Here is a 14,146-nt window from a genome sequence, read left to right as displayed (position 1 = left end):
GCTGGGGAATCAGAGGCAGGGAATCAGAGTTGGGGATTCAGAGGCGGGGAATCAGATATGGGGAATCAGAGGTGGGGAATCAGAGGTGGTGAATCAGAGATGGGGAATCACAGGCGGGGAATCAGAGGCAGGGAATAGAACGCGGGGAATCAGAGGCAGGGTATCAGAGTTGGGGCATCAGAGGTTGGGAATTAGATATGGGGAAACAGAGGCGGGGAATCAGAGGTGGGGAAACAGAGGCGGGGAATCAGATATGGGGAATCAGAGGTGGGGAATCAGAGGCAGGGAATCAGATGTGCGGAATCAGAGATGGGGAATCAGAAGCAGGGAATCAGAATCAGAAGCGGGGAATCAGAGGCCGGGAATCAGAGGCCGGGAATCAGATGCTGGGAATAAGAGGCCGGGAATCAGAGGTGGGGAATCAGAGTCCGGGAATCAGAGATGGGGATTCAAAGGCGGGGAATGAGATATGGAGAATCAGAGGCGGGGAATCAGAGGCGAGGAAACAGAGGTGGGGAATCAGATATGGGGAATCAGAGGTGGCGAATCAAAGGCAGTGAATCAGAGATGGGGAATCAGAGGCGGGGAATCAGAGGCAGGGAATCAAACACAGGGAATCAGAGGCGGGGAATCAGAGCTGGGGAATCAGAGGCGGGGAATCAGAGTTGGGGAATCAGAGGCGTGAATCAGATATGGGGAAACAGGGGCCGGGAATCAGAGGCGGGGAAACAGAGGCGGGGAATCAGATATGGGGAATCAGAGGTGTGGAATCAGAGGTTGGGAAACAGAGGCGGGGAATCAGATATGGGGAATCAGAGGTGGGGAATCAGAGGTGGTGAATCAGAGATGGGGAATCACAGGCGGGGAATCAGAGGCAGGGAATAGAATGCTGGGAATCAGAGGCAGGGAATTAGAGTTGGGGCATTAGAGGTTGGGAATTAGATATGGGGAAACAGAGGCGGGGAATCAGAGGCGGGGAAACAGAGGCGGGGAATCAGATATGGGGAATCAGAGGTGGGGAATCAGAGGCAGGGAATCAGATGTGCGGAATCAGAGATGGGGAATCGAGGCAGGGAATCAGAATCAGAAGCGGGTAATCAGAGGCCGGGAATCAGAGGCCGGGAATCAGATGCTGGGAATAAGAGGCCGGGAATCAGAGGTGGGGAATCAGAGTCCGGGAATCAGAGATGGGGATTCAGAGGCGGGGAATGAGATATGGAGAATCAGGGGCGGGGAATCAGAGGCGGGGAAATAGAGGTGGGAATCAGATATGGGGAATCAGAGGTGGCGAATCAAAGGCGGTGAATCAGAGATGGGGAATCAGAGGCGGGCAATCAGAGGCAGGGAATCAAACACGGGGAATCAGAGGCGGAAATCAGAGCTGGGGAATCAGAGGCGGGGAATCAGAGTTGGGGAATCAGAGGCGGGGAATCAGATATGGGGAAACAGGGGCGGGGAATCAGAGGCGGGGAAACAGAGGCGAGGAATCAGATATGGGGAATCAGAGGTGTGGAATCAGAGGTTGGGAATCAGAGGCAGGGAATCAGAGGCGGGGAAACAGAGGCGGGGAATCAGATATGGGGAATCAGAGGTGGCGAATCAAAGGCGGTGAAACAGAGATGGGGAATCAGGGCAGGGAATCAGAGGCAGGGAATCAAACACGGGGAATCAGAGCTGGGCAATCAGAGGCGGGGAATTAGAGTTGGGGAATCAGAGGAGGGGAATCAGAGGCGGGGAAACAGGCGGGGAATCAGATATGGGGAATCAGAGGTGGGGAATCAGATGTTGGGAATCAGAGGCAGGGAATCAGAGGCGGGGAATCAGAGGCGGGGAATCAGAGGCAGGGAATCAGATGTGCGGAATCGGAGATGGGGAATCAGAGGCAGGGAATCAGAGACGGGGAATCAGAGGCGGGGAATCAGAGGCCGGGAATCAGATATGGGGAAACAGAGGCGGGGAATCAGAGGCGGGGAAACAGAGGCGGGGAATAAGATATGGGAAATCAGAGGTGGGGAATCAGAGGTTGGGAATCAGAGGCAGGGAATCAGAGGCTTGGAATCAGATGCAGGGAATCAGATGCGGGGAATCAGAGGCTGGGAATCAGAGCTGGAGAATCAGAGGTGGGGAATCAGAGTTGGGGAATCAGAGGCGGGGACTTAGATATTGGGAAACAGAGGCGGGGAATCAGAGGCGGGGAAACAGAGGCGGGGAATCAGATATGGTGAATCAGAGGTGGGGAATCAGAGGCAGGGAATCAGATGTGCGCAATCAGAGATGGGGAATCAGAGGCAGGGAATCAGAATCAGAAGCAGGGAATCAGAGGCCGGGGATCAGAGGCCGGAATCAGATACCGGGAATAAGAGGACGGGAATCAGAGGTGGGGAATCAGAGTCCGGGAATCAGAGATGGGGATTCAGAGGCGGGGAATGAGATATGGGGAATCAGAGGTGGGGAATCAGAGGCGGGGAAACAGAGGCGGGGAATCAGATATGGGGAATCAGAGGTGGCGAATCAAAGGCGGTGATTCAGAGATGGGGAATCAGAGGCGGGGAATCAGATATGGGGAATCAGAGGCGGGGAATCAGAGGCGGGGAAACAGAGGCGGGGAATCAGATATGGGGAATCAGAGGTGGGGAATCAGGGGCGGGGTATCAGTGGCAGGGAATCAGAGCCGGGAAATCAGAGGCCGGGAATCAGAGGCGGTGAATCAGAGGCGGGGAATCAGAGGCAGGGAATCGGATGTGCGGAATCAGAGATGGGGAATCAGAGGTGGGGAATCAGAGGCGGTGAATCAGACATGGGTAATCAGACGCGGGGAATCAGAGGCAGGAAATCAGACACGGGGAATCAGAGGCGGGGAATCAGAGCTGGGGAATTAGATGCAGGGAATCAGAGTTGGGGATTCAGAGGCGGGGAATCAGATATGGGGAAACAGTGGCGGGGAATCAGAGGCGGGGAAACAGAGGCGGGGAATCAGATATGGGGAATCAGAGGTGGGGAATCAGAGCTGGGGAATCAGAGGTGGGGAATCAGAGTTGGGGAAACAGAGGCGGGGACTTAGATATGGGGAAACAGAGTCGGGGAATCAGAGGCGGGGAATCAGAGGCAGGGAATCAGATGTGCGGAATCAGAGATGGGGAATCAGAGGCAGGGAATCAGAATCAGAAGCAGGGAATAAGACGCGGGGAATCTGATGCGGGGAATCAGAGATGGGGAATCAGAGGCTGTGAATCAGAGGCGGGGAATCAGAAGCAGGGAATCGGATGTGCGGAATCAGAGATGTGGAATCAGAGGTTGGGAATCAGAGGCGGTGAATCAGACATGGGTAATCAGAGACGGGGAATCAGAGGCAGGAAATCAGACACGGGGAATCTGAGGCGGGGAATCAGAGGCGGGGAATCAGAGGCAGGGAATGGGATGTGCGGAATCAGAGATGGGGAATCAGAGGTGGGGAATCAGAGGCGGTGAATCAGACATGGGTAATCAGAGGCGGGGAATCAGAGGCAGGAAATCAGACACGGGGAATCAGAGGCGGGGAATCAGAGCTGGGGAATTAGATTCAGGGAATCAGAGTTGGGGATTCAGAGGCGGGGAATCAGATATGGGGAAACTGAGGTGGGGAATCAGAGGTGGGCAAATAGAGGCGGGGAATCAGATATGGGGAAACAGAGGCGGGGAATCAGAGGCGGGGAAACATAGGCGGGGAATCAGATATGGGGAATCAGAGGTGGGGAATCAGAGGTTGGGAATCACAGGCAGGGAATCAGAGGCGGGAATCAGATGCGGGGAATCAGATGCGGGGAATCAGAGGTGGGGAATCAGAGCTGGGGAATCAGAGGTGGGGAATCAGAGTTGGGGAATCAGAGGCGGGGACTTAGATATGGGGAAACAGAGGCGGGGAATTAGAGGCGGGGAAACAGAGGCGGGGAATCAGATATGGGGAATCAGAGGTGGGGAATCAGAGGCAGGGAATCAGATGTGCGGAATCAGAGATGGGGAATCAGAGGCAGGGAATCAGAATCAGAAGCAGGGAATAAGACGCGGGGAATCAGAGGCGGGGAATCAGAGCTGGGGAATCAGAGGCAGTGAATCAGAGGCGGGGAATCAGAGGCAGGGAATCGGATGTGCGGAATCAGAGATGGGGAATCAGAGGTGGGGAATCAGAGGCGGTGAATCAGACATGGGTAATCAGTGGCGGGGAATCAGAGGCAGGAAATCAGACACGGGGAATCAGAAGCTGGGAATCAGAGCTGGGAAATTAGAGGCAGGGAATCAGAGTTGGGGATTCAGAGGCGGGAAATCAGATATGGGCAAACAGAGGCGGGGAATCAGAGGCGGGCAAATAGAGGCGGGGATCAGATATGGGGAAACAGAAGAGGGGAATCAGAGGCGGGGAAACAGAGGCGCTGAATCAGATATGGGGAATCAGAGGTGGGGAATCAGAGGTTGGGAATCAGAGGCAGGGAATCAGAGGCTGGGAATCAGATGCATGGAATCAGATGCGGGGAATCAGAGGCGGGGAATCAGAGCTGGGGAATCAGAGGTGGGGAATCAAAGTTGGGGAATCAGAGTCGGGGACATAGTTATGGGGAAACAGAGGCGGGGAATCAGAGGTGGGGTACAGAAGGCGGGGAATCAGATATGGGGAATCAGAGATGGGGATTCAGAGGCAGGGAATTAGATGTGCGGAATCAGAGATGGGGAATCAGAGGTGGGGAATCAGAATCAGAAGCAGGGAATCAGAGGCAGGGAATCAGATTGGGGATTCAGAGGCGGGGAATCAGATATGGGGAAACAGAGGCGGGGAATCAGAGGCGGGAAAACAGAGGCGGGGAATTAGATATGGGGAATCAGAGGTGGGGAATCAGAGGTGGTGAATCAGAGATGGGGAATCACAGGCGGGGAATCAGAGGCAGGGAATAGAACGCGGGGAATCAGAGGCAGGGAATCAGAGTTGGGGCATCAGAGGTTGGGAATTAGATATGGGGAAACAGAGGCGGGGAATCAGAGGCGGGGAAACAGAGGCGGGGAATCAGATATGGGGAATCAGAGGTGGGGAATCAGAGGTTGGGAATCAGAGGCAGGGATTCAGAGGCTTGGAATCAGATGCAGGGAATCAGATGCGGGGAATCAGAGGCGGGGAATCAGAGCTGGGGAATCAGAGGCGGGGAATCAGAGTTGGGGAATCAGAGGCGGGGAATCAGATATGGGGAATCAGAGGCGGGGAATCGGAGGCGGGGAAACAGAGGCGGGGAATCAGATATGGGGAATCAGAGGTGGGGAATCAGGGGCGGGGTATCAGTGGCAGGGAATCAGAGGCGGGAAATCAGAGGCCGGGAATCAGAGGCGGTGAATCAGGGGCGGGGAATCAGAGGCAGGGAATCGGATGTGCGGAATCAGAGATGGGGAATCAGAGGTGGGGAATCAGAATCAGAAGCAGGGAATCAGAGGCCGGGAATTAGAGGCCGGAATCAGATGCCGGGAATAAGAGGCCGGGAATCAGAGGTTGGGAATCAGAGTCCGGGAATCAGAGATGGGGAATCAGAGGCGGGGAATGAGATATTGGGAATCAGAGGCGGGGAAACAGAGGCGAGGAATCAGATATGGGGATTCAGAGGTGGCGAATCAAAGGCGGTGAATCGGAGGCGGGGAATCAGAGCTGGGGAATCAGAGGCGGGGAATCAGAGTTGGGGAATCAGAGGCGGGGAATCAGAGCTGGGGAATCAGAGTCGGGGAATCAGAGGCAGGGAATCAGATGTGCTGAATCAGAGATGGGGAATCAGAGGCGGGGAATCAGAGCTGGAGAATCAGAGGTGGGGAATCAGAGTTGGGGAATCAGAGGCGGGGACTTAGATATTGGGAAACAGAGGCGGGGAATCAGAGGCGGGGAAACAGAGGCGGGGAATCAGATATGGGGAATCAGAGGTGGGGAAACAGAGGCACGGAATCAGATGTGCGCAATCAGAGATGGGGAATCAGAGGCAGGGAATCAGAATCAGAAGCAGGGAATCAGAGGCCGTGGATCAGAGGCCAGAATGAGATGCCGGGAATAAGAGGCCGGGAATCAGAGTTGGGGAATCAGAGTCCGGGAATCAGAGATGGGGAATCAGAGGTGGCGAATCAAAGGCGGTGAATCAGAGATGGGGAATCAGAGGCCGGGAATCAGAGGCAGGGAATCAAACACGGGGAATCAGAGGCGGGGAATCAGAGCTGGGGAATCAGAGGCGGGGAATCATAGCTGGCGAATCAGAGGCGGGGAATCAGAGGTGGGGAATCAGAGGCGGGGAATCAGATATTGTTAATCAGAGGTGGGGAATCAGAGGCGGGGAAACAGAGGCGGGGAATCAGATATGGGGAATCAGAGGTGGGGAATCAGAGGTTGTGAATCAGAGATGGAGAATCAGAGGCGGCGAATCAGAGGCCGGTAATCAGACGCGGGGAATCAGAGGCGGGGATTCAGAGCTGGGGAATCAGAGGCGGGGAATCAGAGTTGGGGAATCAGAGGCGGGGAATCAGATATGGGGAATCAGAGGCGGGGAATCAGAGGCGGGGAAACAGAGGCGGGGAATCAGATATGGGGAATCAGAGGTGGGGAATCAGGGGCGGGGTATCAGTGGCAGGGAATCAGAGGCGGGAAATCAGAGGCCCGGAATCAGAGGCGGTGAATCAGAGGCGGAGAATCAGAGGCAGGGAATCGGATGTGCGGAATCAGAGATGGGGAATCAGAGGTGGGGAATCAGAGGCGGTGAATCAGACATGGTTAATCAGAGGCGGGGAATGAGAGGCAGGAAATCAGACACGGGGAATCAGAGGCGGGGAATCAGAGCTGGGGAATTAGATGCAGGGAATCAGAGTTGGGGATTCAGAGGCGGGGAATCAGATATGGGGAAACAGTGGCGGGGAATCAGAGGCGGGGAAACAGAGGTGGGGAATCAGAGGTGGTGAATCAGAGATGGGGAATCACAGGCGGGGAATCAGAGGCAGGGAATAGAACGCGGGGAATCAGAGGCAGGGTATCAGAGTTGGGGCATCAGAGGTTGGGAATTAGATATGGGGAAACAGAGGCGGGGAATCAGAGGTGGGGAAACAGAGGCGGGGAATCAGATATGGGGAATCAGAGGTGGGGAATCAGAGGCAGGGAATCAGATGTGCGGAATCAGAGATGGGGAATCAGAAGCAGGGAATCAGAATCAGAAGCGGGGAATCAGAGGCCGGGAATCAGAGGCCGGGAATCAGATGCTGGGAATAAGAGGCCGGGAATCAGAGGTGGGGAATCAGAGTCCGGGAATCAGAGATGGGGATTCAAAGGCGGGGAATGAGATATGGAGAATCAGAGGCGGGGAATCAGAGGCGAGGAAACAGAGGTGGGGAATCAGATATGGGGAATCAGAGGTGGCGAATCAAAGGCAGTGAATCAGAGATGGGGAATCAGAGGCGGGGAATCAGAGGCAGGGAATCAAACACAGGGAATCAGAGGCGGGGAATCAGAGCTGGGGAATCAGAGGCGGGGAATCAGAGTTGGGGAATCAGAGGCGTGAATCAGATATGGGGAAACAGGGGCCGGGAATCAGAGGCGGGGAAACAGAGGCGGGGAATCAGATATGGGGAATCAGAGGTGTGGAATCAGAGGTTGGGAAACAGAGGCGGGGAATCAGATATGGGGAATCAGAGGTGGGGAATCAGAGGTGGTGAATCAGAGATGGGGAATCACAGGCGGGGAATCAGAGGCAGGGAATAGAATGCGGGGAATCAGAGGCAGGGAATTAGAGTTGGGGCATTAGAGGTTGGGAATTAGATATGGGGAAACAGAGGCGGGGAATCAGAGGCGGGGAAACAGAGGCGGGGAATCAGATATGGGGAATCAGAGGTGGGGAATCAGATGCAGGGAATCAGATGTGCGGAATCAGAGATGGGGAATCGAGGCAGGGAATCAGAATCAGAAGCGGGTAATCAGAGGCCGGGAATCAGAGGCCGGGAATCAGATGCTGGGAATAAGAGGCCGGGAATCAGAGGTGGGGAATCAGAGTCCGGGAATCAGAGATGGGGATTCAGAGGCGGGGAATGAGATATGGAGAATCAGGGGCGGGGAATCAGAGGCGGGGAAATAGAGGTGGGGAATCAGATATGGGGAATCAGAGGTGGCGAATCAAAGGCGGTGAATCAGAGATGGGGAATCAGAGGCGGGCAATCAGAGGCAGGGAATCAAACACGGGGAATCAGAGGCGGAAATCAGAGCTGGGGAATCAGAGGCGGGGAATCAGAGTTGGGGAATCAGAGGCGGGGAATCAGATATGGGGAAACAGGGGCGGGGAATCAGAGGCGGGGAAACAGAGGCGAGGAATCAGATATGGGGAATCAGAGGTGTGGAATCAGAGGTTGGGAATCAGAGGCAGGGAATCAGAGGCGGGGAAACAGAGGCGGGGAATCAGATATGGGGAATCAGAGGTGGCGAATCAAAGGCGGTGAAACAGAGATGGGGAATCAGGGCAGGGAATCAGAGGCAGGGAATCAAACACGGGGAATCAGAGCTGGGCAATCAGAGGCGGGGAATTAGAGTTGGGGAATCAGAGGAGGGGAATCAGAGGCGGGGAAACAGGCGGGGAATCAGATATGGGGAATCAGAGGTGGGGAATCAGATGTTGGGAATCAGAGGCAGGGAATCAGAGGCGGGGAATCAGAGGCGGGGAATCAGAGGCAGGGAATCAGATGTGCGGAATCGGAGATGGGGAATCAGAGGCAGGGAATCAGAGACGGGGAATCAGAGGCGGGGAATCAGAGGCCGGGAATCAGATATGGGGAAACAGAGGCGGGGAATCAGAGGCGGGGAAACAGAGGCGGGGAATAAGATATGGGAAATCAGAGGTGGGGAATCAGAGGTTGGGAATCAGAGGCAGGGAATCAGAGGCTTGGAATCAGATGCAGGGAATCAGATGCGGGGAATCAGAGGCTGGGAATCAGAGCTGGAGAATCAGAGGTGGGGAATCAGAGTTGGGGAATCAGAGGCGGGGACTTAGATATTGGGAAACAGAGGCGGGGAATCAGAGGCGGGGAAACAGAGGCGGGGAATCAGATATGGTGAATCAGAGGTGGGGAATCAGAGGCAGGGAATCAGATGTGCGCAATCAGAGATGGGGAATCAGAGGCAGGGAATCAGAATCAGAAGCAGGGAATCAGAGGCCGGGGATCAGAGGCCGGAATCAGATACCGGGAATAAGAGGCCGGGAATCAGAGGTGGGGAATCAGAGTCCGGGAATCAGAGATGGGGATTCAGAGGCGGGGAATGAGATATGGGGAATCAGAGGCGGGGAATCAGAGGCGGGGAAACAGAGGCGGGGAATCAGATATGGGGAATCAGAGGTGGCGAATCAAAGGCGGTGAAACAGAGATGGGGAATCAGGGCAGGGAATCAGAGGCAGGGAATCAAACACGGGGAATCAGAGCTGGGGAAACAGAGGCGGGGAATTAGAGTTGGGGAATCAGAGGAGGGGAGTCAGAGGCGGGGAAACAGGCGGGGAATCAGATATGGGGATTCAGAGGTGGGGAATCAGATGTTGGGAATCAGAGGCAGGGAATCAGAGGCGGGGAATCAGAGGCGGGGAATCAGAGGCAGGGAATCAGATGTGCGGAATCGGAGATGGGGAATCAGAGGCAGGGAATCAGAGGCGGGGAATCAGAGGCGGGGAATCAGAGGCCGGGAATCAGATATGGGGAAACAGAGGCGGGGAATCAGAGGCGGGGAAACAGAGGCGGGGAATCAGAATCAGAAGCAGGGAATCAGAGGCAGGGAATCAGATTGGGGATTCAGAGGCGGGGAATCAGATATGGGGAAACAGAGGCGGGGAATCAGAGGCGGGAAAACAGAGGCGGGGAATTAGATATGGGGAATCAGAGGTGGGGAATCAAAGGTGGTGAATCAGAGATGGGGAATCACAGGCGGGGAATCAGAGGCAGGGAATAGAACGCGGGGAATCAGAGGCAGGGAATCAGAGTTGGGGCATCAGAGGTTGGGAATTAGATATGGGGAAACAGAGGCGGGGAATCAGAGGCGGGGAAACAGAGGCGGGGAATCAGATATGGGGAATCAGAGGTGGGGAATCAGAGGTTGGGAATCAGAGGCAGGGATTCAGAGGCTTGGAATCAGATGCAGGGAATCAGATGCGGGGAATCAGAGGCGGGGAATCAGAGCTGGGGAATCAGAGGCGGGGAATCAGAGTTGGGGAATCAGAGGCGGGGAATCAGATATGGGGAATCAGAGGCGGGGAATCGGAGGCGGGGAAACAGAGGCGGGGAATCAGATATGGGGAATCAGAGGTGGGGAATCAGGGGCGGGGTATCAGTGGCAGGGAATCAGAGGCGGGAAATCAGAGGCCGGGAATCAGAGGCGGTGAATCAGGGGCGGGGAATCAGAGGCAGGGAATCGGATGTGCGGAATCAGAGATGGGGAATCAGAGGTGGGGAATCAGAATCAGAAGCAGGGAATCAGAGGCCGGGAATTAGAGGCCGGAATCAGATGCCGGGAATAAGAGGCCGGGAATCAGAGGTTGGGAATCAGAGTCCGGGAATCAGAGATGGGGAATCAGAGGCGGGGAATGAGATATTGGGAATCAGAGGCGGGGAAACAGAGGCGAGGAATCAGATATGGGGATTCAGAGGTGGCGAATCAAAGGCGGTGAATCAGAGGCGGGGAATCAGAGCTGGGGAATCAGAGGCGGGGAATCAGAGTTGGGGAATCAGAGGCGGGGAATCAGAGCTGGGGAATCAGAGTCGGGGAATCAGAGGCAGGGAATCAGATGTACTGAATCAGAGATGGGGAATCAGAGGCGGGGAATCAGAGCTGGAGAATCAGAGGTGGGGAATCAGAGTTGGGGAATCAGAGGCGGGGACTTAGATATTGGGAAACAGAGGCGGGGAATCAGAGGCGGGGAAACAGAGGCGGGGAATCAGATATGGGGAATCAGAGGTGGGGAAACAGAGGCACGGAATCAGATGTGCGCAATCAGAGATGGGGAATCAGAGGCAGGGAATCAGAATCAGAAGCAGGGAATCAGAGGCCGTGGATCAGAGGCCAGAATGAGATGCCGGGAATAAGAGGCCGGGAATCAGAGTTGGGGAATCAGAGTCCGGGAATCAGAGATGGGGAATCAGAGGTGGCGAATCAAAGGCGGTGAATCAGAGATGGGGAATCAGAGGCCGGGAATCAGAGGCAGGGAATCAAACACGGGGAATCAGAGGCGGGGAATCAGAGCTGGGGAATCAGAGGCGGGGAATCATAGCTGGCGAATCAGAGGCGGGGAATCAGAGGTGGGGAATCAGAGGCGGGGAATCAGATATTGTTAATCAGATGTGGGGAATCAGAGGCGGGGAAACAGAGGCGGGGAATCAGATATGGGGAATCAGAGGTGGGGAATCAGAGGTTGTGAATCAGAGATGGAGAATCAGAGGCGGGGAATCAGAGGCCGGTAATCAGACGCGGGGAATCAGAGGCGGGGATTCAGAGCTGGGGAATCAGAGGCGGGGAATCAGAGTTGGGGAATCAGAGGCGGGGAATCAGATATGGGGAATCAGAGGCGGGGAATCAGAGGCGGGGAAACAGATGCGGGGAATCAGATATGGGGAATCAGAGGTGGGGAATCAGGGGCGGGGTATCAGTGGCAGGGAATCAGAGGCGGGAAATCAGAGGCCCGGAATCAGAGGCGGTGAATCAGAGGCGGAGAATCAGAGGCAGGGAATCGGATGTGCGGAATCAGAGATGGGGAATCAGAGGTGGGGAATCAGAGGCGGTGAATCAGACATGGGTAATCAGAGGCGGGGACTCAGAGGCAGGAAATCAGACACGGGGAATCAGAGGCGGGGAATCAGAGCTGGGGAATTAGATGCAGGGAATCAGAGTTGGGGATTCAGAGGCGGGGAATCAGATATGGGGAAACAGTGGCGGGGAATCAGAGGCGGGGAAACAGAGGCGGAGAATCAGATATGGGGAATCAGAGGTGGGGAATCAGAGCTGGGGAATCAGAGGTGGGGAATCAGAGTTGGGGAATCAGAGGCGGGGACTTAGATATGGGGAAACAGAGGCGGGGAATCAGAGGCGGGGAAACAGAGGCGGGGAATCAGATATGGGGAATCAGAGGTGGGGAATCAGAGGCAGGGAATCAGATGTGCGGAATCAGAGATGGGGAATCAGAGGCAGGGAATCAGAATCAGAAGCAGGGAATAAGACGCGGGGAATCTGAGGCGGGGAATCAGAGCTGGGGAATCAGAGGCTGTGAATCAGAGGCGGGGAATCAGAAGCAGGGAATCGGATGTGCGGAATCAGAGATGGGGAATCAGAGGTGGGGAATCAGAGGCGGTGAATCAGACACGGGGAATTTGAGGCGGGGAATCAGAGGCGGGGAATCAGAGGCAGGGAATGGGATGTGCGGAATCAGAGATGGGGAATCAGAGGTGGGGAATCAGAGGCGGTGAATCAGACATGGGTAATCAGAGGCGTGGAATCAGAGGCAGTAAATCAGACACGGGGAATCAGAGGCGGGGAATCAGAGCTGGGGATTTAGATGAAGGGAATCAGAGTTGGGGATTCAGAGGCGGGGAATCAGATATGGGGAATCTGAGGTGGGGAATCAGAGGTGGGCAAATAGAGGCGGGGAATCAGATATGGGGAAACAGAGGCGGGGAATCAGAGGCGGGGAAACAGAGGCGGGGAATCAGATATGGGGAATCAGAGGTGGGGAATCAGAGGTTGGGAATCACAGGCAGGGAATCAGAGGCTGGGAATCAGATGCAGGGAATCAGATGCGGGGAATCAGAGGCGGGGAATCAGAGCTGGGGATTCAGAGGTGGGGAATCAGAGTTGGGGAATCAGAGGCGGGGACTTAGATATGGGGAAACAGAGGCGGGGAATCAGAGCTGGAGAATAAGAGGTGGGGAATCAGAGTTGGGGAATCAGAGGCGGGGACTTAGATATTGGGAAACAGAGGCGGGGAATCAGAGGCGGGGAAACAGAGGCGGGGAATCAGATATGGGGAATCAGAGGTGGGGAATCAGAGGCAGGGAATCAGATGTGCGCAATCAGAGATGGAGAATCAGAGGCAGGGAATCAGAATCAGAAGCAGGGAATCAGAGGCCGGGAATCAGAGGCCGGAATCAGATGCCGGGAATAGGAGGCCGGGAATCAGAGGTGGGGAATCAGAGTCCGGGAATCAGAGATGGGGATTCAGAGGCGGGGAATGAGATATGGGGAATCAGAGGCGGGGAATCAGAGGCGGGGAAACAGAGACGGGGAATCAGATATGGGGAATCAGAGGTGGCGAATCAAAGGCGGTGAATCAGAGATGGGGAATCAGAGGCGGGCAATCAGAGGCAGGGAATCAAACACGGGGAATCAGAGGCGGGGAATCAGAGCTGGGGAATCAGAGGCGGGGAATCAGGGTTTGGGAATCAGAGGCGGGGAATCAGATATGGGGAAACAGGGGCGGGGAATCAGAGGTGGGGAAACACAGGCGGGGAATCAGATATGGGGAATCAGAGGTGTGGAATCAGAGGTTGGGAATCAGAGGCAGGGAATCAGAGGCGGGGAAACAGAGGCGGGGAATCAGATATGGGGAATCAGAGGTGGCGAATCAAAGGCGTTGAAACAGAGATGGGGAATCAGGGCAGGGAATCAGAGGCAGGGAATCAAACACGGGGAATCAGAGCTGGGGAATCAGAGGCGGGGAATTAGAGTTGGGGAATCAGAGGAGGGGAATCAGAGGCGGGGAAACAGAGGCGGGGAATCAGATATGGGGAATCAGAGGTGGGGAATCAGATGTTGGGAATCAGAGGCAGGGAATCAGAGGCGGGGAATCAGAGGCGGGGAATCAGAGGCAGGGAATCAGATGTGCGGAATCGGAGATGGGGAATCAGAGGCAGGGAATCAGAGGCGGGGAATCAGAGGCGGGGAATCAGAGGCCGGGAATCAGATATGGGGAAACAGAGGCGGGGAATCAGAGGCGGGGAAACAGAGGCGGGGAATCAGATATGGGGAATCAGAGGTGGGGAATCAGAGGTTGGGAATCAGATGCAGGGAATCAGAGGCTTGGAATCAGATGCAGGGAATCAGATGCGGGGAATCAGAGGCGGGGAATCAGAGTTGGGGAATCAGAGTCGAGGA

The sequence above is a fragment of the Narcine bancroftii genome, unplaced genomic scaffold (genome assembly GCF_036971445.1).
Source record: "Narcine bancroftii isolate sNarBan1 unplaced genomic scaffold, sNarBan1.hap1 Scaffold_160, whole genome shotgun sequence".
Lineage (NCBI taxonomy): Eukaryota > Metazoa > Chordata > Chondrichthyes > Torpediniformes > Narcinidae > Narcine > Narcine bancroftii.
Note: the sequence above shows the minus strand (reverse complement) of the source record.